General features: G+C 42.0%; 1 protein-coding gene across 1 annotated transcript in view; it reads right to left on the bottom strand.

The window, feature by feature from the left end:
- The window catches only part of LOC140495741 (sodium- and chloride-dependent neutral and basic amino acid transporter B(0+)-like), a 122,464-nt gene that overhangs the window by 73,260 nt on the left and 21,507 nt on the right, over positions 1-27,697 (bottom strand). Inside the window, exon 2 of the mRNA XM_072594791.1 lies at positions 12,824-12,982. The gene's annotated coding sequence lies outside the window, so the exon portion shown is untranslated. The remainder of the gene's footprint in view (positions 1-12,823; positions 12,983-27,697) is intronic.

The following is a 27,697-nucleotide window of genomic DNA, read 5'->3' as shown; positions in this document are numbered from 1 at the left end:
CCTGGGACTTCGATGTTGTGGCCATCTCGGAGACATGGATAGAGCAGGGTCAGGAATGGATGTTACAGGGTCCCCAGGTGTAAATCTTTCATTAAGATCAGGGAAGGTGGTAAAAGAGGGGGAGGTGTGGCTTTGTTAGTCAAGGACAGAAGGAACGTTTGACTTGGAATCATGTACTGAGGTGGTATAGGCTGAGGTTAGAAACAGGAGAGGAGAGTTCACACTGCTTGGAGATTTTTATAGGCCTCCGCAACGTTCCAGGGATAGGGAGGAGAGGATTGGCAAAATGATTCTGGGTAGGAGTGAAAGGAACAGGGTGGTCATTATGTGGGACTTTAACTTCCCCAAAATTGACTGGAAATGCTATAAGTTAAAACAATGACTGCAGATGCTGGAAACCAGATTCTGGATTAGTGGTGCTGGAAGAGCACAGCAGTTCAGGCAGCATCCAAGGAGTTTCGAAATCGATGTTTCGGGCAAAATCCCTTCATCAGGAATAAAGGCAGTGAGCCTGAAGTGTGGAGAGATAAGCTAGAGGAGGGTGGGGGTGGGGAGAAAGTAGCATAGAGTACAATGGCTGAGTGGGGGTGGGGATGAAGGTGATAGGTCAGGGAGGAGAAGGTGGAGTGGATAGAAGGAAAAGGCAGGTAGGACAAGTCCGGACAAGTCATGGGGACAGTGCTGAACTGGAAGTTTAGAACTAGGGTGAGGTGGGGGAAGGGGAAATGAGGAAACTGTTGAAGTCCACATTGATGCCCTGGGGGTGAAGTGTTCCGAGGCGGAAGATGAGGCGTTCTTCCTCCAGGCATCTGCTGGGGGAGCGGCGGTGAAGGAGGCCCAGAAGCTCCATGTCCTCGGCAGAGTGGGAGGGGGAGTTGAAATGTTGGGCCACGGGGCGGTGTGGTTGATTGGTGCAAGTGTCCCGGAGATGTTCCCTAAAGCGCTCTGCTAGGAGGCGCCCAGTCTCCCAATGTAGAGGAGACCGCATCGGGAGCAACGGATACAATAAATGATATTAGTAGATGTGCAAGTAAAACTTTGATGGATGTGGAAGGCTCCTTTAGGGCCTTGGATAGAGGTGAGGGAGGAGGTGTGGGCACAGGTTTTACAGTTCCTGCGGTGGCAGGGGAAAGTGCCAGGATGGGAGGGTGGGTTGTAGGGGGGCGTGGACCTGACCAGGTAGTCACAGAGGTAACGGTTTTCGCGGAAGGTGGAAAGGGGTGGGGAGGCAAATATATCCCTGGTGGTGGGGTCTGTTTGGAGGTGGCAGAAATGTCGGCGGATGGTTTGGTTTATGCGAAGGTTGGTAGGGTGGAAGGTGAGCACCAGGGGCGTTCTGTCCTTGTTACGCTTGGAGGGGTGGGGTCTGAGGGCGGAGGTGCGGGATGTAGACAAGATGCGTTGGAGGGCATCTTTAACCACGTGGGAAGAGAACTTGCGGTCTCTAAAGAAGGAGTCCATCTGGTGTGTTCTGTGGTGGAACTGGTCCTCCTGGGAGCAGATCCGGCGGAGGCGGAGGAATTGGGAATACGGGATGGCATTTTTGCAAGAGGTAGGGTGGGAAGAGGTGTAATCCAGGTAGCTGTGGGAGTCGGTGGGTTTTTAAAAAATGTCAGTGTCAAGTCGGTAGTCACTAATGGAGATGGAGAGGTCCAGGAAGGGGAGGGAGGTGTCAGAGATGGTCCAGGTAAATTTATGGTCAGGGTGGAATGTGTTGGTGAAGTTGATGAGTTGCTCAACCTCCTCGCGGGAGCACGAGGTGGCGCCGATGCTGTCATCCTGCAATGCTGCCTGAACTGCTGTGCTCTTCCAGCACCACTAATCCAGAAGCTGGAAATGCTATCATTCTAGTATGTCAGATGGATCAGTTTTTGTCCAATGTGTGCATGAGGATTTCCTGACACAGTGTGTCAAAGGGATGATAAGAGGGGAGGCCACACTGGATCTGGTACTTGGTAATGAACCAGCCCTGGTGTTTGATTTAGTGGTAGGTGAGCACTTTGGAGAGACTGACCATAATTTGGTTACATTTAGTTTAGCGATGGAAAGCGATAGGTACATGCCACAGGGCAAGAATTGTAGATGGGGGAAGGGCGATTGTAACGTGATTAGGCAAGACTTGGGAGGCATAGAATGGGTAGCAAAATGCAGGGGATGGGGAGCAATCGAAATGTGGAGGTGGTTTAAAGAACAGATATTGTGTGTCTTTGATGTGTATGTCCCTGTCACGCGTGGAGGAAGTGGTAAGGTAAGGGAACCATGGTTTACTAAAGAAATTGTCTCTTGTTAAGCAGAAGAGGGAGGCTTATGTGAAGTTGAGACGGATGGCTCAGATGAGGCGATGAATAATTACAGATTAGCTCAGAAGGCTTTAAAGAGCGAGTTAAGAAGAACAAGGAGGGGGATGTGAGCAGTCTTTATCAGGTAGAATAAAGGAGAACCCTAAAGCTTTCTATAGGTATGTGAAGAATAAAAGGATGACTAGGGTAGGAATAGGGCCAGTCAAAGACAGAAGTGGGAAGTTATGTGTGGATCCTGCGGAGATCGGAGAGGTGCTTCACTCAAGAAAAGGAGAATACTGTCGAGGAGAAGACTGAGATATGAGCTCTTGGACTAGAAAGGATTGAGGTTCACCTTCAATTCTAGAAGGTGTGAAAGTAGATAAGTCCCCTGGGCCAGAGTGAATTTGTTTGATTAGATTAGATTACTTACAATGTGGAAACAGGCCCTTCGGCCCAACAAGTCCACACCACCCCGCCGAAGCGCAACCCACCCATACCCTTACATCTACCCCTTACCTAACACTATGGGCAATTTAGCATGGTCAATTCACCTGACCTGCACATGTTTGGAGTGTGGGAGGAAACCGGAGCACCCGGAGGAAACCCACGCAGACACGGGGAGAATGTGCAAACTCCACACAGAGAGTCACCTGAGGCGGGAATTGAACCCGGGTCTCTGGCGCTGTGAGGCAGCAGTGCTAACCACTGTGCCACCATGCCGCCCACGGTGATTCTCTGAGGATTCTCTGGGAAACTATGGAGGAGATGGCAGAGCCTTTGGCCTTGATCTTTGAGTCATCATTGTCTACAGGTGTAGTACCAGAGGACTGGAGGATTACAAATGTTGTGCCCTTAATCAAGATGGGTAGTAGAGATGACCCAGTTAATTATAGAACAGTGAGCCTTACGTCTGTGGCAGGAAAAGTTTTGGAAAGGATTATAAGAGAAAGGATTTATAATCATCTAGCAAGCAACAATTTGATTGGAGATGGTCAACATGGTTTTGTCAAGGGCAGGTCGTGGCTCACAAACCTCATTGAGTTTTTTGAGAAGGTGACCAAACATGTGGATGAGGGTAGGGCAGTTGATGTGGTGTACATGGACTTCAGTAAAGCCTTTGATGAAGTCCCACATAGTGGGCATTTGGAGAAAATGAAGAGGCATGGGATTGAGGGTGATTCAGCAGTTTGGATTAGAAACTGGCTTTCTGTAAGAAGACAACAATTGGTGGTTGATGAAAAATATTCAGCCTAGGGCCCGGTTACTAGTGATGTGCCATAAGGATCTGTTTTGGGACCACTGCTGTTTGTCATTTTCATAAAAGACTTGGATGCAGGCATAGGTGGATAAGTTAATAAGTTTGCAAATGACACCAAAGTTGATGTAATGGACAGTGTGGAAAAATGTTGCAGATTGCAGGGGGAACTTGGATAAACTGCAGAATTGGGCTGAGAGGTGGCAAATAGAGTTCAATGCGGATAAATGTGAGGTGATTCACTTTGGGAAGAATAACAAGAAGGCAGAATACTGGGTCAATGGAAAGATTCTTGGTAGTGTGGATGTGCAGAGGGATCTTGGTGTCCATGTAAATAGACCCCTGAAAGTTGCCACCCAGGTTGATAATGCTATTAAGAAGGCATATGGTGTGTTAGGTTTCATTGGTAGAGGGATAGAGTTCCAGAGCCAGGATGTCATGCTGCAACTATACAAAACACTAGTGTGGTCTCACTTGGAATATTGTGTACAGTTCTGGATGTCCCATTACAGGAAGGATGTGGAAACATTGGAAAAGGTGCAGAGGAGATTTACCAGGATGTTGCCTGGTCTGGAGGGAAGGTCTTATGAGAAAAAGCTGAAGGACTTGGGCCTGTTCTCATTGGAAAGAAGGAGGCTAAGAGGAGATTTGACAGAGACATACAAGATAATCAGAGGAATAGATAGGGTGGACAGTGAGAGTCTTTTTTCTAGGATAGTGACGATGGCTTGTATGAGGGGGCATAGCTGCAAATTGAAGGGTGATGGATTTAAGGCAGATGTCAGAGGCTGGTTCTTTACTCAGAGAGTGGTAAAGACATAGGATGCCCTGCCTGTCAATGTAGTTAGCTCAGCCACATTAGGGGCATTTAAACAGTCCTTGGATAAGCACATGGATGATGATGAGATAGTGTTAGATTAGTTCATAGGTCAGCGTAACATCGAGTGCCAAAGGACCTGTTTTGCGCTGTATTGTTCTATGTTCTATGTTCTATCCATTGCCATTGGCAACTGGCTGGAGATTACTCTGTGTCTGTTTAAATCCTTGTCTCTGCAGACCTTTGTCAGAACGACAAGTCTTTATATTTCTTATTGGGAGAATTCTTGGGGAAGTGATCATCTTCATTGGACACAAAACACACTCCCCTTGTTTGTGACCCACCAGCTCCCTGTCGGTATGTGTTCCCTGTAATAGCTGCTGTTAGTTTCTTAATATTCACTGGGTGATTTGCTGCCCTTTTGCCCAATTGAGAACTCTCTTAATTTGTTTGTTTTTTTTCATCCTCCAGTTCTCTATCCACAGATTGTTTCACCCAATAGCAGTAAAATGACATTTGCATGAATTTCTAAAGAAAGCATTCTCCATTCCATGTCAAACAGAATCGATTAATTAGTATTGATCTACTACGAAAGAGAGGGGGTATAACTCATGCCCATAATTAAATCACACGTCGCTCCTCCTCCTGCAAAAAACAGTTACACTTTAAGAGGGAAAAATATCTCCTCTGTTAAGTTTGCCTTTTCTAATTCATCTGTCAGCCCTCATATTTTAGGACTGTCAGAATTTGGTTCAAAACAAATTGCTTTTCCAAGATTCCAAATTTCCTATCATTTGCATTTTCCCACAAAGTATTTTTACAATAAGAAAACTTTATCATCCAGAGTTAGAGATTCACTCACTTGTTAAAACAATATTTGGAAGTTCATTTCTGGCGAGTAAATGAAATTCCAAACATGGGGACATTTTAATTTCAGAAATTACCATCTCCAAACACAATACAGAGCCAATTCTAAACTGTAAATTTTCACCCCAAGCCTTACAAACCAACCTTTTAAATCAACATTTTGTTGCAAACTTCTGCTTCACGCAACCACTGATAGGTTCTTAAACAGACATTACATTAATTGTACTTGTCCCACACTTACACAGACACAGTATACCTTTAAATCACCATACATTGCCAAAATGCAAACTAACTTCAATGCATCCCCAAATCGCAAACCCTAAAGAATGAAAACACAAAGATTGCACAAGACAACATTTAGCAACCAACAAACCAAGGTGCATTCAAACTAGACCACAATGAGTTAACCCTCCTACAAGGTTCAGTGAACCAGAGCAGTGAGTCAGTCTTCACCCTGCTCTCTCTGTTACTTAGGAACACTGCAATATTTCAGTCTGTTTCTGTGCTTTTTCCTTTCTTTGACCCAGCCACCAATCTTTTTGCTCTGCCTTGGTCCCCTCACCATTTCAATCATGTTCTGCTGTGATTTTAATCATGTTTTTATTGCAGGCTAGACTTTTCTAGACCCCAGCCCATTGTCCATAGACTTTCCCTGCCATTTTTCTGAATTTTGTGCCTCCAGCATGCTCTTTCTCACGTTGTTTCATGCTCTCTCGTGCTGGGTACCCGCTTCTTTATATCTGTGATCCTGCCTCCTTTCACTCACTCCAGTTTAGAAGTTTGTTTTGTGCTCTGGCTTCAGATGTCTCCCACCAAGTGCCACATTAGCTAAAAGTTTGATAAATAAATATACTCACCCAAATCATGGCCCAAGGTGTACAGGCTCCAGGCAGGACACCCTGCTTGCAGCGCCAATCTGTCAGTGCTTTTTCTGCCAACTGGGACTGAAGACTCAGAAGGCAGGCAAGCTTCTGGAAAGTGGAAGATTTTTAATCAAATAGAAACTGGTTAATGCAAGGAGAGGGCCAAAGGATCTTCCCTGAATCTGGTCTTGACATGAGAAATCAATTTTTTCCATTAATCTTTGGCTGAGATTGGAAAATAGATCAATGATACATCCTGATTTTAGAATAAAAAGCAGTATTTTTTATATATGTTCTGTTAATAATCACATATAAGCTGATCACTATGTTCCTCCCTCTTACTTTGTATCCCAAATCCTATGAGACACCTAATCAATGATGGGCATTCATGTGGACAGCACCAGGTTCCTATGATCTCACGATGTTCAGCAGACTCTGTAATCTCGATCTTTCTATGCATCCTATTCATTCGCATTCCCATGTTACTCAGCTAGACTCTTTCGGATCTGTCTCAGGCAGGCTTAACTCTAAGGATAGCTTGAATTCGGTCACTCATTGTTTTCTATGAGCTGCGTTTATCAAATTCAGTTAGTCCTCTTATGTTTCCCATCATCCTAATCATATGTGAAAATACAAAAGACAGCTAGTTTTAACTAATTGCTATAAGATTTGTAAGATTAATTTCTCTTAGAAAGTTAGTTATGGGCTGTGAGCAATCTATTTTGTTCAGGGCATAAAATAAGTCATTTGCTAAAGCCAGTGAACTTCACACGTCGTTCTAAATGCTTTCCCTTTAATACTTTTATGAAACATTGGTTATATGTATCTATTTTATATTGAAAACTGCCCCTATGATTCTGAAGAATCTTGAACTAAACCTATTGCTTAATATTGCAAGTAACTAATTTCAAAGAAATGTTTACTACAAAATAACTTGAGCTGTTGTTCTGGTAGTTGCTTAGGGGGTTAATAGGTTGTATCTTGCAACTGTGCTTATTCATTTATTGGGAGAATTGCCCTTTCATTTAATGTGGCCTTTGTTACTCATTTATTACCTTAGGTCATATCAGAATTGTTTCGAATGGGAACAGGCTGGGTCCTTTTAACTGTCCTTGGGTGGCTTGGTCATAGGGTGGCAAGGTGGCTCAGTGGTTAGCACTGCTGCCTCACAGCACCATGGTCAAAGGTTTGATTCCAGCTTTGGGCAACTGTTTGTGTGGAGTTTGCACATTCCCCCTATGTCTGTATGGATTCTCTCTGGGTGCTCTGGTTTCCTCCCACAGTCCAAAGAAATGCAAGTTAGGTGAATTGGCCATGCTAAGTTGCCCATAGTGTTAGATGCATTAGTCAGAGGGAAATGGGTCTGGGTGGGTTACTCTTCAGAAGGTCATTGTGACTTGTTGGATCAAAGGACCTATTTCCACACTGTAGGGAGTCTAATCTAATATTTTATGCATGCTAGCAGGCTGTTTTGCTCAGTTTCTGTCTGCCATTCTGTTTTAAATCCTGCTATTTGATTTTACTTTCTACTTATCAGCCATTTTGTGTTAACAGACATGGGTCACTCTATTCTGGCCAGGTGACACCATCAAGTGGGAGTGGAACAAATCACATCAACAAACTGTGCACAGGAACAAGCAACAGCAGTAAGCAAGTTGTACAAATTAAAAACTATTTTGATCCTGAGAAAACCACCCAGCTGGCCCCGGGAACCAGCCTGCTTAGCTTTGGTGCCGTTAGTATGCAGAAGGTGAAGATAAGTCACTTGTCAATCACCATTATGTCTAGGAGATCACTAATGTTTGTAAAGCTTGATTATTCACAAGAAAAGCACTCTGAATCTCATTGAACATCTTACATGCTTCTCTATTTATGTGGATGTAGGTTTGAAGTAATAATACAGACCATTAATAAACCTATTCAAGAACCCACTTACGAAATCACACACTTATATGGAGCATTGGAAACTCAAACAATTAGACCAGGAGTTCCATGTCAAAAATTTGAAAGGGAAATATGAGATTACATTTGACGACACTCTGTGCCAAAAACAGACCCACTATTGGCTGCTGAACAGTCTCACTAAATTAACTGGCATCAAAGAGGCAAAACTCCAAAACAGGTGTTCGGGTTTTTTTTCAAAATCATCCCTAGAATGTGGGCATTGTTGGTGAGACCAGTATTGCCTTTCAGTAATTGCTGTTGAGGAGGTGGTGGAGAATTATGTCTTTGAGCCTTTGCAGTTCCTGATCCGGAGGCAGACTGACAATGCTATTTGGAGGAGTTCCAGGGTTTTGACCCAGCGACATAAATCGAACAGTTATTTATTTCCAAGTCAGGATGCTGAGTGTCTTGGAGGGTAACTTGCAGGTGGTAGCGTTCGCACGTACCTGCTGTCTTCCTGATGGAGGTGGTCATGGGTTTCAAACATGCTGTCCAAGGTGAATTTCTGCAGTGCATCTTGTCGATAGTACACACTGCTATTATTAAGTGTTGAGGGGAGAGGGAGTGAATGTTTGTGGATGTGGTGCTAAGTAAGTGGTTACTTTGTCTTGGATATTGTCAAACCGCTTGAGTGTTGTTGGAGCTACACCAGTTGAGACAAGAGCAGTGTGTTCCATCACACCCCACTTACTCGGAATGGGACTATTTGGTGCCGCCCGTTTGGCGCCAATTATTTGGCCCTGCCGTTTTGCCACTCATTACTTTGGCACTGAGCTGTTTTGGTGCCAATTCAGAATTTAAAAAAAGTCTTGTAGAGCCCATAAGAAATTCTTTTTTGTTGCATTGTAAGAAATAAATCTAATTCTTTTTTATTCATTATTTTTAACCTATTCGTTATAAAAACAAACTTCTACATTTTGCTACATTTATCAAACACATATAGATAACCGTCGTGTGAAAATTTTGGTTTGTCTCTCTTGCTTAGAATGTTTTCAGCCATTTCTGATATGGGCTCTACAAGAAAATAGAAAGAAAATTGTATTACAGCTATCCAACGTGAAGATAGATGGGCTTAAGTATCATCAAGGCAGTAGATGACTATTAACAATTGTTAAATGAGAAAATGATTACAAAACGAGATTTCAATCTACAGCGGGTCATTACAGCTTTGACTATCAACTCTTGCTAGTTGAGAAAATTACATCAGGTCGTTAGTCATCCTCTCTTCTTTAACCAAACAAGACGTTTTTTTATTCTGAATTGGCACCAAAACAGCTCAGTGTCAAAGTAATGGGGGCCAAAACAGTTTAGAGCTAAAACAGCAGGGCCAAATGATCGGCGCCAAAAGGGCGGCGCCAAAACGTACCCGACCCATTGCAGCTATGTAATCGTAACATTGAGAGACGGAGGTGTACACATGACAAACCGTGTGCTGCAGGATCTTAGCAAGATTCAAAATGAGTTCATACATCCAACATCATCTAATCTCATGTAAGTTGGCACCTGCATTGTCATTCTCCAAGCAATTTCACAATATGTTGTAGAAATAAAACTGGAAGGTCATCAGCAAACAATCCAAACAGACAACTTTCAAAAAAAGCAATGTTCCCAGATGCTGATCATCAATGAAGAGGATGCCTTCCATCATGTTCGGTGGTGCTATCATCATACTAAATGGGATTGATTTCGAACCACTTCAGCAACTCAAAACTGGGTATGCATAAAACATTGAGGGCCATCAGCAGCAGCAGAAACATCAACAGAAAGTGCTGGAGAAACTCAGCAGGTGTGGCAGCATCTGTGGAGTAAAAAGCAGTGTTAAACATTTTGTGTTCAGCGATCCTTTGTCAGAACAGAAGCAGCAGAATTCTATTCAAACGCATCGGCAATTTCATAGCACTGCATATCATTTCCTCTGTCATTAACATCAAGCCAAGAGTCAACCCAGGTTTATTGGAAAGTGCAGGAGGGCATATCAGGAACTGCACCAGCCATACCTAAAAATAATGTGTCAACCTGGTGAAGCTACCAAAGACTTTAACAGCAAAGTGATCAGACCTAAGCAAGCCCACATCCAACGGATCAGATCTAAACTCTGCAGTCCTGCTACATACAGTTGTGAACAATGGTCAATAGATTAACAACAGGAGGAGGATGCTGCAAAAATGTTCCTATCGCCAATAATGGAGAAGCACAGCACATCAATGAAAGACAAAACTGGAGTATTTGCATCCATCTTTAGTCAGAAATCATAAGTAGAGAATTCATCATGTCCTTTGCCTGAGGTCCTGTGCAGCAGAGGTGCCAAGTAACTCCAAGTAACGTCAAGAAATAGCTGTAGACATTGGCTAATGTAAAGGTTATGGGCTCTGGCAATAATCCAGGGAGACTGAGATCCAGAATTTGCTGCAGCCCGAGCTAAGCTATTCTGGTCCAGCCACAACAAGGCATTTTTCTGCCATTGTGGAAATTTGTTCAGATCTCTCCTGTCCCCATAAAGCAAAACAAAACCAACCCAGCGAATACCAGCCGATCAGTTTACGTTTGATCATCAGCAAAGTAATCAAAAGTTGCTATCAAGTGGCAGCTTCTCAGCAATAACTCACTCACTGACACGCAGTTCAGGTTTCTGCCAAGGTCACTTATCTCCTGACTTCATTACGGATTTTTCCAGGCATAGACAAAAGACCCAAACTCTAGTGTTGTGCTGAGAGTGACTGCTTTACCATCAAGACCCCATTTAACTGTGTATGCTATCAATAAACTGCACTAAAACTGGTGCCACTGTGAATATGGAGGAGATGCTTCACAGCTCTAGCAGCAAGAAACATAGTTGTGGTTGTTAGAGGTCAATCATCTCAGCTGTGCAACATTTACACAGGAGTTCCTCAGGTTTGTGTTCAAGGCTGAAGGGTTTTTAGCTGTTCACATTGAACATAGGACAGTACAGCACAGGAACAGGCCCTTCAGCCCACAATGTTGTCCTGAACATGATGCCAAATTAAACCACTCCCTTCTGCATGCCCTCCATTCCTTGAATATTCATGTGCTTATCTAAAAGTCCAGAAATGCCGCTATTGTATCTGCCTCCACCACCATCCCTGACAGCACACTTCAGACTCCTACCACTCTCTGTGTAAAAAGACGTGCCCCTCACAACTCCTTTGAACTTTCCCCATCTCACATTAAATGCATGCCCCCTACTATTAGACATTTCAACTCAGGGTTGTTGGTCAGAATCTTTTTCCCAATCTATCAAGTTTCCCCTTAGCCTCTGCCGCTCCAGAAAAAAACAACCTGAACTTTTCTAGCCTCTCCTTATAGCTCATGCCCTCAATTAAAGGGAGCATCCTGGTAAATCTCTACTGCACCTTCTCCTAAGCCTCCGCATACTTCTTCTAATGTGGCAACCAGGACTGAACTCAATACTTGAAGTGTGGCCTTATAAAGCTGCAACATGACAATAGACAATAGACAATAGACAATAGATGCAGGAGTAGGCCATTCTGCCCTTCGAGCCTGCACCGCCATTCAATATGATCATGGCTGATCATTCCTAATCAGTATCCTGTTCCAGCCTTATCTCCATACCCCTTGACTCCACTATCTTTAAGAGCTCTATCCAATTCTTTCTTAAATGAATCCAGAAACTGGGCCTCCACTGCCCTCTGGGGCAGAGCATTCCACACAGCCACCACTCTCTGGGTGAAGTAGTTTCTCCTCATCTCTGTCCTAAATGGTCTACCCAGTATTTTTAAGTTGTGTCCTCTGGTTCGGCATTCCCCCATCAACGGAAATATGTTCCCTCCTGCCAGAGTGTCCAGTCCTTTCATAATCCTATACGTTTCAATCAGATCCCCTCTCAGTCTTCTAAACTCAAGGGTATACAAGCCCAGTCGCTTCAGTCTTTCCGTGTAAGGCAATCCTGCCATTCCAGGAATTGACCTCGTGAACCTACGCTGCACTCCCTCAATAGCCAGAATGTCTTTCCTCAAATTTGGAGACCAGAACTGTACACAGTACTCCAGGTGTGGTCTCACCAGGGCCCTGTACAGCTGCAGAAGCACCTCTTTGCTTCTATACTCAATCCCTCTTGTTATGAAGGCCAGCATGCTATTAGCCTTCTTCACGACCTGCTGTACCTGCATGCTTGCCTTCATTGACCTCCCGACTGTTGTACCCAGTTCCCCAATCAATAAAGGCAAGCATGCCATACACATGTTTCATCAATGATCTTGCCTCTAGCATAAGATCAAAAGTGCTGCTGCTTAGGGATGATTGCACAATGTTCAGCACTGTTCATGACTCCTCAGAGACTGTACCAGTCTGTATCCATATGCAGCAAGACCTGGACAGCATCTTGTACATGATATACACTGCCATCACTGTGTAATGGCAAAGGGAGTCAATGGTGAAAGTGCTTAATGTGGTGCCTGTCAAGTGGGCTGCTTTGTCCTGGATGGTATTGAGCTTGTTCTCTGTTTCTGAAATCGCATTCATCCAGGAAAGGAGTTTATTGTATCCAGTTTGTCCATCCATTTCTTGATTTGAAGATATCATGATGTTTCTTGATTGTGTCTTAGGTGAAGGCCAATTTGGATCACCTACATGACACTTCTGGCTGAAGGGGGTTGCTCAATGAGGCTTCAATATTCTATGAATAACAGCAACCTGGAATGCAGTTCTGAGTGTTTTAACCACAGTTTTACAATAAGTAGAATTGTACACTCTGTTCTGACCCCTCTGCAATGCTAAGTATATAACCTATGACCTTCCCATTTCATAAACCACATACCTGCTTTTTGTCTGTTTCTGTGGCCCTCTTGCTCCTGATTTCTCTCTCTGTTTCGTTGTTGTTGTTGTTCCTGGAGCAGGACTCCATGATGACTGGAACACCTTGCAGAGACCTTGCAGAAACCCTGGAGCCGGGCTTGAGACCCTAATTTAACAGAAGCTGAACTCTATTTAAGTAATTTCCTTTTATTACTTTTGTAAATTGTAACTCAAAATGCTGCTGGATTGTGGCAACAAAACACTTTTCACTGTACCTTCAAGATATATATTAACCTCTCTTCAAACAAAAGCAAAATATTTTGAACAGCCCAGATTAGATTTTTGCCAAACATCTTCGAAACTGAAAGTTATCATTTACAAAACAAATTGTTCAGTGTCTTTTCAGAATTGTAAAACAAGCTTCTAATAAAAATATTGCCAAAAACAGCATCTTTAATTTTAAGTATAAATCATTGTGATGTCCCACTTTCTGGGTGCATGGTTGTAAATTGAAATTAATACACTGCACAATGACAGTCACACATAATATTTCTAAACACATGGAACAATACCCAAAACAAAGGCTAAAGTTATTTTTGGTTTGGTCCATAGAATGGACAGACCTTCAAATAAAATTATACCACCTTTTACAAGGTCACATAAAATGAACTGGCTTCCTTTTCTTTCACAGTTTGTGCTGTTGTCTGAACATATTGTTACTTTTCTCATAAGGGCATTTTTCTTTCATTGATGGTTGTAAATGTTGACTCCAAGGCTCGTCCCTAATTATTCTTGAGTTGAATGGTTTGCCAGGCCATTTCAGAGGCAGCTGAGTCAACTGCATTGTTGTTGCCATGGATTTGGAATCTCATGAAGATGATAAATTTTGTTTCCTTTAAGACATGAGTGAACCAAATAGGTTCTTGCAACAATTTGTGCTTGTCATATAGTGATTATTGTAGTCAATGGTTAGATATTCCAGATATAATCATTTAAATTCCACCAGCTGTCAGAGATTTTAACCTGCTGATCCAGGGTATTTCTGTGGTATGCGAGAGTAATTGTTCAATGACATTGTTCATACGTCAACATCTCCCCATTTATAGAAGGGACCATTGTGTTACAGTGGCTTACAACCCAAAAAGCTTTAATGATTCAAGGGTAACAAGTAGTAACCTGTGCCCAATGACCCACTTCTTAGACTGGACCATCGCTGCCCATTCTGACATATGCCCACCTCTCCTTGAGGCATTTTTTTCCTGTTGTATAAATGGCATACATTTCAGTCTTTAGTACCGATAAGGAGTTACATGGCAACATGACATGTGAAACTCTGGCATAAAAAAAGTTCTCACTTGCAGGCATTTCCACAGTGAGTCAAGTTACAAGAGGGATGTGGTATAAAATAGGATGATATAGTAGGGTCCAGGAGCAGAGTTTATTAACAGTGACATCTCCATGGTCTCCCCAGTGGGGCTGTGTAGAGAACCAGGGAGAGCATCAAGATGATGTAATGTACTGGATTGGGGAGGGGGGGGGGAGGGGTTTGGGGCAGGAGAACGGTTGGAGGAAAATGAGCTGAGTTCTCTGTCATCAGTTGGTGTTCTCTAGATGCTAATTATAACTGAAAAATAACTTGGACAATGCCCAGGGTGCTGGGCATTAGGATATTGAAGGGACAAATATATGAATCAGGCTTTTCCTAACTGCAGCTACATTTCATTTGCAATCATTTGATTGTCCATTTGCAATGTGTGCAGTGTGAATGTATTTAATGTTCATATGCTGGTCAAAAGGTGATTTGCACCAAGCCATTGGTGCTGGCTGATTGAACTTTGACATCCTATTGATACAGAAGTTAACAGCAATGATGTGAAAAAAGGCAAACACTGGACAAAGATTACTCAGTACTTGTGAAACCTGCAAGAGGGTTGTGGGAAGCAGAAACAATTGTTTCATTATCAGTCTGGTAAATTTAGTGATGATCTGTACCGAATGCATTGATGACTTTCATTGTTGATGTGGATCTGGAATGGGAAAGGGATGAAGCACTGCAGGGACATCTGTTTTGTTGTGATGCATAGGTCACTCAGCTGGGGCTGAAACTGCATCAAGTTGGTATCGATGCTGGGGCTGAAACTGCTGGAGATATGGCATTACCATGGTGCAGGGTATCTTACTGTCTGGAGGAGTGTTGAAGCCCTCATCTGAAGGTTATAGCACATTAATTGTTCCCAGAGTTCAGAACCTCTTTTGCTCTGTTTCCAACATTAGAGGTTTCCATGGGGGCTTCCTGCACATAGCTGATGGTGGGATGTTGTTCCCTGTGCCTTCCTTCCTAAGAAGAGAAAGGTGGATGCAGGTGTAGCAGGATTTATGACAGGCCGAGGAACAATAGCACAGCCCCATGAAGGCTGAGAGAACCCCAGTTCAGGGAGAGGTCAATAGCAAAATGGTCCTCAGGATGCACGGTGTCTGAATGTGGCCCAGAGATTTTCTGGTCCTGATCCATTTCCTGGGGTTGACTGAGGTGCAGTGTCAATCATTTCCAGAGACAATGTGATGGCACAGAACCAACTGCTGGAGTGAGACCTGAGGGCGGTTCCAGGAGATGTGATAGACACTTGGAACATTGATGTGACTGGCTCCTGCCAGGGAGTGGTGGGGTACCCTGTGTGAGACCTCAGTCCATGCACCAACAAATCTATCAGGACAATGACCAATCCCATCCATGCAAGCTCACTCCCAATCAATTTGCTCCCCCCTTGGTACGGTCAGTGCTGCAGCCTGGGCTGCATAAACCTAGCTGGCATCTCCCAAATGCAGGGTACCATTGACTGGCCAGACATAGCACTGAGAGGGCAGTATCACAAAACTGTGGAATTCATCAATGGGAAGGGGTTCCATTCCATTAATGTTTAGGTGATCTATGATCAGTGTAATCATTTCCTGGAGATATGTGCCCATGACACTGGCAACATCACAAACCATTCAGAGGCTCAACCTGTACCCCTGTTGTGTTTAAAAGCCTATGAATGTTACCAGATTGGTTACTGGGGGAGAAGAGTTACCCATTAGGACCATGGTTGACACCACCATTGGGAAACTATTGACTAATGTGGGGCACAGATATAATGCTGTCCCAAGCTTCAAACAGGGCTGAAATGGAGTAAACAAAGAGGCTCCTGAAGATGTGGTTCTGCTGCTTGGACTGCCCTGGGGGGTTGCCACCAGTATAGTCTGGACAGTGTGTGCCACATCATCCTGATATGTTGTGTTCTGCACAATGGGAGCAGACAATGAGTGCTGGATGCTGAGGAATGAGGCAAATGGGAGCAGCATTCTGAGGAGGATGGTGTCCATGAAGTGGAGGTGCTGGTGTTTGACTCGGGTGGACAATGTCAAAAGTCACATGACATCAGGTTATAGTCCAACAGATTTATTTGAAATCACAAACTTTCAGAGCACTGCCCCTTCATCAGGTGAAGTGACTTCCCTGATGAAAAGACCTACACTCCCAAAGCTTGTGAGTTCAAATAAACCTGTTGGATTATAATCTGGTGTTGCATGACTTCTGATGGTGTGGAGAATGGGGGGGACATTGAAAAAAAGGAAACCCCATAAGCATGGCAGAGTTCAGCTGAGTTGACTTGTTAAGAAGTTATTGGTATGATCCTTTCATTGGCAGAGCTAAAGAAATTGTAACACTGGATGAACTTTATCAGCGTAAAGTTATGCCCTTTGGAATGAAAAATACACTGGCAATATTTCAGCAATTGTCCAACAAAATAATTAAAGGGCTTGTTAATTATTCTTTTTACATCAACCAACTTGCCATTTTTAATCAAAACTGGAAGGAACATTTACACCATTTTATTGAATCATTTTGATCAAGTTCACAAGGCCAATTTGATTCTAAATTTAGCTTGGAATGAATTTGCCAAGGCAAAGGCATCTTTTTAGGAACTTACTGTGGGACAAGGCTAAATCGCCCTGAAGGAAATAAAAGTATTGTCTATTTTTTGATATTTTGATGCTTAAGACGATGTGTGAAGTTTTAGGTTTTGCTCCCATGAGTGCATTCTATCAGACATTTGTTCTGAAACTCAGCACTGTTGTTATACCCATAACAAACTTGTTAACAAAAAGCCAAACAATTTGAATGGATGTAAGATCTTTTGTAAATTTGAAAATAGTGCTGTCAACTGCACCAGTTTTATGACTTTTATATGACTTATTCAAAGCTATTCAAACTAGCTGTTACAGAGCAACAGGAATAGGCCATTTAGCCCCTTTAGTCTGCTCCTCTTGGTGTTCCGTTGTGGATGGCAACTCCATCAGTGCTACACTGGGGAGATAAAATGAAATGATGAAAGGTGACCACTGTGTGAAATACTCATGAAGGAACACGTACACATCTTCTGTATGCAGTCATGTCTTTCTCTGGTAGGCTCAATCCTTTCCTTAGTCATCTTCATGCTCTTAATGTACTGCTAAAACATCTTTGGATTTTCCTTCATATTTCATAACTTCCCTTTGATGTCCTATTTTTTGTTTTCACTTCAGCCCTGTACATTCCTGAAATAACTGCACAGAGGCTGGTATCTTGTCTCCAAGTCACCCTGACATGTTGATAAAGATGGCCCTGAGCTTGCAGTTACCTGCCACTTCAACACCCCACCACGCTGCCAGGCCAACATTTCACTCTGAGGCTTACTGCAGTGCTCCAGTAAGTCTCAATGTAAGCTGGAGGAACGTGGTATCTTCAGAACTCAATGTTGAGTTTAACATGTTGAGAATATGATCACGCCCCCTCCATGTCGTTATGGCCGCACACTGACACAGACACATACACACAAGCACACAGACACACAGACAGACAGACAGACACACACATACACAGTTAGATACATCGACAGACAGACACACTCTCTTGTATGGGTTATTATACTAAATGATACTATTATGATACTAAACCTTTATTCTCTAGAATTTAGAAGGTGATTGGCTATCTGATTGAGGCCTTCAAGATATGACATGAAAAGACACGATAAAGAAAAAGTGTTTTCACTGGTTAGAGATTCTAGAACTATGGGGCACAATCTGAGAAATAGGGCCAGACCATTCAGGAGAGATGTTAGGAAGCACTTCTCCACACAAAGGGTGATAGATGTTTGGAACTCTGTTCCGCAAAGGGCAGTGGATGCTGGATCAGTTGTTAGTTTTAAGTCTGAGGTAGATACATCAGATAAAGGCATAAAGGAATATGGGTCAAAGGTAGTTGTATAGAATCAGGCCATAGATCTACCATAATCTCATTGAATGGTGTACCAGGCTTGAAGGGCTGAATGGCCTACTCCTGACCCTGTGTTCTGATGTTCTTTCTGTAGGTTGAGGTTGTTTCCAAACTACCAACCAATTGCTGCTAATTAGAGAACAACACAATGTTTCCGAAATGGGAGAAATCTGAAATAAATCAAATAGTGCTCAAGTAACTTAGCATTTTCATACAACGCTTTGATACTGAAGGGAGGTGCAAAAGAGAAGAGTGCTGTGCTGCTGACAAACGATGATGAGAAGTGAGTTCAAAAGTGGAATAATTTGGGACTTGAAATCTTAACTCTGCACAACTCTCCACTGACAGAGACCAGCTGAGTACCTCCAGCACTTTTTGTTTTTCATTTAATTACTAAACATGAGAAAAATTAGTAATACAAAATCATCCATGCAGAATAGAAATAAGAGGTGAGGTTAAAAGAAAAAAGATTATTCGAATTAGTCTCTGAAGAGCAGCTGCTGGAGCTTTTTTGAGTTGATTAGATTAGATTCCCTCCAATGTGGAAACAGGCCATTTGACCCAACAGGTCCACAATGACGCTCCAAAGAGTAATCCACCCAGACCTACTTCCCTCTGACTAATGCACCTAACACTATGGGCAATTTAGCATGGCCAATTCACCTGACCTGCATGTTTTTGGATTGTAGGAGGAAACCGGAGTACCTGGGGGAAACCTGCGCAGACACAGGGAGAATGTGTAAACTCCACACCTACAGTTACCCAAGGTTGGAATCAAACCCAGATCCCTTGTACTGTGAGGTAGCAGTGCTAACCACTGAGCCACTGTGCCAATAATACCACAAGACCATCTTCTTCCTATTTGTACCTGTACCATTAACATTGGCAGATCAATAGTCAATTTTTGAGATTCTTGCATTAGAAAGCTGATATTGCCTTGTCTTGATTCAACTTTCAACTCTTGAGCAGTAATAAGAGTGAGAGATCGCATGATTTCTTTACCTCTGGCAGAGAGGCACTTATTGGCTGTTCTTAAGCTGTGACTTCCACAGAATGCCAGAGACCTTCCAATCTATTGCAGTCAAATGTTAACATACAAAACATTGTTAAAACTTTAATTTTTAACCCCTTTATGTACATTCTTTGAAGGACATATCACAAAAATGCCTGAAAGAGGATGCTCCCTTCCAAGAACAGGAAAGATAGTTAGCCATCTCACTACTTCAAGTCTGTCTCTGAAGTTTTTTTAACACCCTCACGTGTTAGTCCATTAATATGACACTGAACTTTGCCAGCCATCACTGAACATACACCTGCAATTAGGTTGTCTTGCTAGCAGCCCTCTTCTAAAAAGCACATTTTGGGATTAAAAGTTATTATCATCTGTAACAGTTTGAGATTCTGAACCTTTGTTGTAACATAGTCCTGAAACAGTTGCCATAACATAATTACAGTTTGATAATGGAAGTTCTCAAACTGATGCAATTAAGCTGCAAAAGAAATATTTAGCAATGTATTGAATAATGAACACTGAAAAAAAAACTCAGAGGCTGATTAAACTGTGTTACACACTTTAAGGGACTCAGCATGATTCATTTACTGGTGAAAGCTGAAACAATTTTCACCCATGTTTGGCCAAGTGCAAACATTAAATGTTTTGAAACAAAAGTGTTCTTCTCGAAGTTTGCCTTCAACTCCTGAGCAAGTGAAAGAGTTATTGTCGTTGTCCAGAAATGGATCAGAGGGAATTGGTTTTAACTGGTTCTTTTACAGAATGAGCATCAAACATGCAGAGGACAGTGTATTATGAAAACAGGGCCGTGAACTTATGTGAAGCTTCAAACAATGCTAGTCATTTGAAAATTTCGGTTGCTGTGAATTGCAGAGTCTCTGCACAGAGTTCAGAAAGTTTCCAAATTACCAACAAATTGCTGCTAGATAGTGAAGACATTGTTTCTGTTATAAGGAAAGGTTTTGCTTTTGACATGAGATTGTTTAGTCTGAAAAGTTTAATATTTGTTTTGTTTACTGTTTCTCTCTCAGGCTGCTACCAGTGACATATGGCTGAAGGAGAAGTGAGGTAACTGGTCCTCAAAGATGGACCACTTGCTCTCAAGGATTGGCTCTGCTGTGAGAATGGGCAATGTCAGGAGATTCCCTGAGCTGGCTTACAGAAATTGAGAAGATACTGTACAGAAATCCAGAATACAGGGTACAGAAAGGCAGAAATACATTATTAGATTTATAAAGGTATTAAATTCGATGTTTTGTACTTGCAAACCTTACAAGGTTTGAGTGTCGTTGGGAAAATGGGAGCGAATTGGGAACAATGAATTCAATTTTGCTGCTTTAAATTGTTGTATTTATCAAATATTTTGGTGAAATATGGATGATATGGCATTAAGTTATAATAAAGTACAACAATGCAACAAAGTGACAATAAGAAGTGGTATGAATGAACATTTGTTATGATGACAGTGAAAGGCAACCAATTGTGTGGAACCGAAGACATCTTTAAATCGGACCAGATAAATCCGTCTGTGATCTTTTCAGCTGCTAACATTAGGAAACCAGTTGGCTTCTTACAACCCTCCGTCACCTCTTACCGTTTTTATTTTCAATTCAAAACTTTCCAAATGTATTAACTTCAATTTTTCCATTTGTCTTGATGGGATTTGAACCTACAAGCTATTGATTCCTGCCCCAGTGCCAGGATGACTGCACTTAATCAACATCTCCCTGATTCCCTTACCTGGTTTACAAAATTGGAGGAGATTCTGTTTACCACTATGCAACTGACAATGAGTAACTTCAGTTACGTGGAGAGGTTGGAAAAGTTTGAATAGGTTCCATTGTAAATAATCTGAAGGCAGGCTGAAGAGAAATGATTCCATTCAAAATGTTGGTGCGATTTGGAACACACAATCTTAAAAGGAAGCTGATTTCATGAATAATTTTAAAAGCGAGCTGTGTTGGTACATGTGATTCAGGGGACACATGCAGACCCACAAACAGAGTGGGAATGTCTGATGAAGCATGACTGTTCTTTCAAAAATAAATCACTGACACAATGGGCCAAATGGCTTCCCTTGATGGTGATAATTTCAATGGTTTCGAATTTTTGACAAGCTGAAAAACAGGAAATGAAGTGAATATTCCATTAATCCTTTCTAAATGGGAAAGGCGGTGAATGTGATCTGCAATAATTGCAATTTGACCTTTGATGTAATCCCTCAGTATGACCTGTTGGTTTCATCTTTGACCTTGATTGATCTCAGGGACCCCTTTTCCCATTTGTCCATGGGATATGGATGTCGGTGGCTCAGCCAGCAATTATTGCCTGTCCTTATTGGTCAGTGGACAACTAAGAGTCAACAGCATTGTGGGTCTGGACTCACATGTGGGTCACACTAATAGGGATCGCAGATTTTCTTCACTAAAGGGCATTCGTCAGCCAAATTTATTTTTAATGCTAACCAGCATGGTTGCCACTGGGCTGGCTTTTTACTGAATTTAAATTTAATCATCTGCCATGTTGGAGTTCAAACCCATGCTTCTCAAATATTAAGCTGGATTTCTTGATTACTAGTCCATTGACCTTACCCTTATGGCCTTCATTACTGAGATAGCTTATTATCACTATAATAATATCATCAAATAAACTCCTCTGTTGCTGAACCTCTAATCTATTGTTACTTGTTTTGGCCAATCCCTCATTTTCTACCTTTTATACTCTGTGTACAAACTGATGTAAGACGTGTTAACTCACCAATTCTGGGATCACTGATATACATCAGTTATATAATACCTAATTTTTAAATTCTGATACTATTTTCAAATCCCACCATGGTTTCACTCCTCCTAACCTCCCACAATCCCATGCCACCCCTCAACTCCCTGGGAAATGTGCACTCTTCTAGCATTGGTCTTTTAAGTGTCCCTGATTGTAATCACGTTTCTTTCAGTGCTACGCACTAAGCCACCTGCACAGAGTTCAGAGTTTCCTCCTTAAACTGCATCTCCACTTCCCATTTCCTATTACCTCTTTTCATTTCACATTATCCTGTATCAAATACTGAGATCTTCAGAACTTTTCACCAATTAACTATTGAGCTGGCTAAGACATTGACATTGGTCCCTGTGATAAACTCTATCACTCATTAACAGTAGTCTGAGGGTGAACCTTGGGAACTTTGGTATGATATTTGACACTATTTGAGTCCTATTTGAGAGTCCTATTATATCCTATCATATCCCTGCACCATCAATAAGACAAGTGATTTCCCATCTGTGTAACATCACCAGATTTTGTTTTGACTCAACCTCTCTTCGCTAAAACTCCTATGTGATTGTTACTTATGGATTAGATTAGATTAGATTAGATTAGATTAGATTAGATTAGATTAGATTCCCTATAGTGTGGAAACAGGCCTTTTGGCCCAACCAATCCACACCAACCCTCTGGAGAGTAATCCACCCAGACCCATTTCCCTCTGACTAACGCACCTAGCACTATGGGCAATTTAGCATGGCCAATTCACCTGACCTGCACATCTTTGGACTGTGGCAGACCAATAGTTGACATTTATCCTTGGTCATCCTGTACCCTGCTCAAATATGAATTAAGTAAAACCACTACAGCCCATGCCCTAACTCACATAAAATCATTATCTGCTTCCTGTGTGTTCTTGGTCACCTCCATTGATTGATACCTCAGTAACACCTCAACTTTAAATTTCTCATTGTTGTTCCCAAATTTCTCCATGATCTTTTCCATCTCTATCTCTGTAGCATCATCTTGCTGGACAAATCTTTTGATCCCTTTATTCCTCTTATTTCATCCATTTGAACATCGCCAATTTAAACATCTCCATCATTGGTATACCTGCCTTTACCTGTCTATACCTGACACTCTGGGACTCTATCCCTAAATATTGTTATCTAACTCTGTTTAACACGTTTCCTTCCCTCTTTGATATTTACCTTTAATAATGATCTCTTCTACTAATCTTTAAGGTCAGCTGTCCTTGTCTGACCTTAAATGGGCACAGTGTCAAGATTTGTTTGATGTTTTTTGTTAGTAATTTTGGCACTTTCTAATGGGTGATTGAACACAATAATTAATAATCACTTGAACTCATGTGACTAATCAATTTTTTTTTAATCAACCTATTCAGAAATGTTATTACACATCTCTGGAGCAGGTGAGACTTGAACCCAGATGTCCTGGTTCTGGGGTAGGGATACTACCATTTGAACCATAAGAGCCCTAATTAAGGAAAACAGGCATGGATTCTTTTAATTGGAAAATTGCATAAAAGTAAATGTGTGTAGGTTCCTAATGTGAGACAGGATGGGTGTGCTGCATATAAATGTTCAAAATGTATTTGATAATGGGAATATTCCTGATGAAGGGCTTATGCCCAAAACATTGCCTCTCTTGTTCCTTGGATGCTGCCTGACCTGCTGTGCTTTTCCAGTGCCGTACTTTTTTGACTATGAAATTAACTAAGCAACTTTAAACAAAGAAGATATGATTTTTTTTCCTTTGATCCAGAGGAAGCTAAAACGTCAGGTGACCCAGAGACTAGTATTAGAACTACTCTTCCTGATATACTGTAAATCAATAGTATGGACTTGGGTGTAGAGGACACAATTTTAAAATTTGCACAAAATTGACCAAGGTGTGCGGAGGATGATGGTAGATGTCAGGCGGGGTTATAAGGTTGATGAAGTGGGTAGACATATTCGAGATGAAATTTAATCTAAGAAAGTGGCAAGTGACTCATTTAACTCTGATAAAGAACATTAAGCAAGTTAAAAGGGCTTCAGGAACAGAGAAAACCAGAAGCAAGATTCAGTTAAGGTAAGACAACGGTTTACACAGTATGTAGGATCCCTGTTAGATGGAGACAAAGAGTGCAAAGGAAAGGAAGGTTATCTGAATCTTTATCAAACACTGGCTTGGCATCAATTGGAGCATTGTGCCTAATACTGAGCAACTCTGTAATGGTGGAAATGCAAGTGTGAGAGAAGGTGCAGAAAAGATTCCCAAGAATGACTTCAGGGCTGAGAAGGTTCAGATCTATGGAAGCATTGGAAATTCTCTAAGGCTTTCATCCTTAGAGAAAGAGTCGTTGAGAAGCAAATGATGAAACTGTTCAAATTCATGGGGAGATCAGGATCAGCAAATTTCTCGAGAAGGGCGGTAAAAGAAAAAGGTCACAGATAGAAAGATGAACCAAAGGCAGATTGAAAAAAATCTTTTTGTACACAGTGAGTGGTTGTCGTTGAATCCCCACAGTGTAGATGCAGGTCATTTGGTCCATCCAGTCCACACTGCCTGTCCAAAGAGCATCCCAGCTTCCCCTCCTCCCCCAACATAAGCATGGAGTTCTCTGTGATACAGCAGTGCTAACAACTGAGCCACCATGCCACCCAGAATCTGGAAAGCAGTGCCTGAGAATATTGTGGAGATTTCAAGAAAGAATTTGATAATTATCTTAAAAGTAAACAAAACAGAGCAATAGAGACAATGTGAGGAGCTAATTTGAGCTGAACTACCAAGAGCAAACATATTATCAAAGGCCAAATGGTTTCCTTCTGTGCATACTCACGCTCTTGCATTCAAAAGTACTCTTGGAGCAGTCTTTCAATGTTACTTGTCACTATTCCTTGCAATGCAGGTCTCAATTTCCTAAATATCCTGCAAGTGGATCAGAGATGTCTATGAGGATCATGAGGTGTTAGCAAACGTTGGATGGCTAGAACCTGTAGATAAACGTTGTGAGTGGCTGTTTCCCATCGAACGTGACTGAGGTGCTGTTTACTGCTGGGCAACAAGAAGAGTCCTTGCAGCCAACAACATCAACAGGGACCTGCTCTGATGTCAGTGCTGAGAATTCTTAATGCCGAGTTAATTTGGCTCATTTGGTAAGACAGGATGCTGAATGTAAATGAGGTGAGTTATGTCAATAATATGCCATTCAACAAGTTATAATCCCTCATAAAAGACAATTTGCCTCTGCATAGTGAATAATTCACTAGATTGCTTCTCATGGCGAAAGCGACCTCAATGGACCTTTTGCCTTACTCTGCCACAAATCTTGCCATGGCCAATCTCATTCTGACCTCTGTATGATTCCACACCTGGGGCATATTATATCAAGGGGAAAAGTACTCCCTCTCCTTCAAATGGTACAGCTACAGCCATAGCTACATTAAGGTGCACAGCAGTTACATGAACTCCTTTTCTGGCCAAAACCTAGTTTTTTCCTCCAGGGAGTGAATTAGAATGTTTAATTAATGGAATAAGTGAAGAAATATATACATTTTTGTTTGTGTGATGTGCATTTCAAATGTAACAACATCTAGAACAGTGAAAGTTAAAGTTGTTCAGAATTTATTTCAGAGCTCACCTTTAGGTAATGATTTGACCAGAGTGAAAGTGGTAGCTTTGGCCTTAATCACAGCATGTCCTAGTAAGCTTAAAGGGAGGGAAAAGTTTCAGGAGTTTTGGTAACAACAGCAATGGCTGAACAACATCTATCACCAGAACACAAAGTGATATGCTTGAAGTTTCCGGATTAGCTCAAACTTTCTTCAAAGACGTTGTGAGGTTGTTAAATGTATGTGCATCTCATGGATTTGTTATCAATGTAATAGATGATCTGATGTCGTTTCCATATTGTCGAGAAGTGAGTTAACCTATTCTGTCTTTGGTTTGGTATCAAATCCTGAAGGTCTTTAAAATCTTTGGAACTGTATTTTCTTTGTATGTAGGACTTAGGAACATAACAGCAGGAGTAGGCCATTTAGTCCATCAAGTCTATTCGACCATTCAAAAAACCATGGCTGATTTGTAGTCTAACTCCATACATGCTCCTTGAAAGTGGAGTCGCAGGTAGATAGGATAGTGAAAAAGGCGTTTGGTATTCTTTCCTTTATTGGTCAGAGTATTGAGTACAGGAGTTGGGAGGTCAAATTGCAGCTGTGCAGGACATTGGTTAAGCCACTGTTGGAGTATTGCATGCAATTCTAGTCTCCAACCTATCGGAAACATGTTGTGAAACTTGAAAGGGTTCAGAAAAGATTTACAAGGATGTTGCCAGGGTTGGAGGATTTGAGCTACAGGGAGAGGTTGAATAGGCTAGGGCTGTTTTCTCTGGAGCATCAGAGGCTGAGGGGTGACCTTATAGAGGTTTATAAAATCATGAGGGGCATGGATAGGATAAATAGACAAAATCTTTTCCCTGGGATGGGGAAGTCTTGAACTAGAGGGCATTGATTTAGGGTGAGAGGGGAAAGATATAAAAGAGACCTTGAGGGACAACTTTTTCACTCAGAGGGTAGTACATGTATGGAATGAGCTGCTAGAGGAAGTGGTGGAGGCTCGTACAAGTGCAACATTTAAAAGACATCTGGATGGGTATATGAATAGGAAGGGTTTGGTGAGATAAGGGCGAGGTGCTGGTAGGTGGGACTAGATTAGGTTGGGAAATCTGGTCGGCATGGAAGAGTTGGACCGAAGGGTCTGCTATACATCTCTATGACTCTATGTACCACATACCTTAATAGCTTTGCTTAACAAAAAAATGTTTCTATCTCACATTTAAAATTAACAACTGATCAAATTCCAAACATGTACCCCTTTTGTGTATAGAAACATTTCCTCACATCTCTTCTGAGTGGTCTTTCTGTAATAATCCCTAGTTCTAGAATCCCCAATGAGTAGAAATAGTTTATCTTTATCCACCCTGTTTCCTCCTATTAATATCTTGAAGACGTCTATCAATTCTCTGATATATCAAATGGATCTGAAAGCTTTTCTTTATCTGGTAGGAAGATTGGTGAATATTGTGTAGTTTGTTAAGGTGCAAAGATGGTCTTGAGTGGAGTGATGTGCTCTTCCTGTCAGATCTGGGAGATTAGGGAGAATTTTAATGTTACTGATGATTATGTTTGCAGGAAGCGTGTTTGGTTGCAAAAGATCGCTTGAATAGATCAGAGAGGCAGTTAAAGGCAATGAGGAATTTACAGGAGCAAGAGGGTGTGAGAAATGGCAATTTGCAGGAAGATAGAAAAACCCCAGATACAGTCAGGTAGACAGGTAATCTCCAGGAAAGGTAGGAGGGGGTAGGCAGGTAATGAGAGATCTCCTATGGCTATCTCCATCTCAAACAAGTCTGCTGTTTTGGAAAATGTAGGGAGTGATGGACTCTCAGGGGAATGTGCACTGACAGCCAGGATTCTGATATCAAAACTGGCTATAATGTAATGAGGGGTATGTCAGATTCCAAGCGATCGATTGTGACAAGGGACTCACTAGTCAGAGTCACAGACAGGCATTTCTGCAGCTGCCAATGAGAAATCAGAATGGTGTGTTCCATCACTGGGGCCAGGGTCAAGGATATCTCGGAGAAGGTGCAGAATATTCTTAAAGGGGACAGGGACCAGCAGAACATCATTGTGTACATTGGTACAAATGACATAGGAAGAAAAAAGGACAATGTTCTGAGGAGGGAATATAGGAAATTAGGCAGGAGGTTAAAAAGTAGGTCCTCGAGGATAGTAATAACTGGATTACTCCCAGTGCCACAT

This window comes from Chiloscyllium punctatum, chromosome 25 (assembly GCF_047496795.1).
Source record: "Chiloscyllium punctatum isolate Juve2018m chromosome 25, sChiPun1.3, whole genome shotgun sequence".
Taxonomy (NCBI): Eukaryota; Metazoa; Chordata; class Chondrichthyes; order Orectolobiformes; family Hemiscylliidae; genus Chiloscyllium; species Chiloscyllium punctatum.
This window is presented reverse-complemented; position numbering and strand designations above follow the sequence as displayed.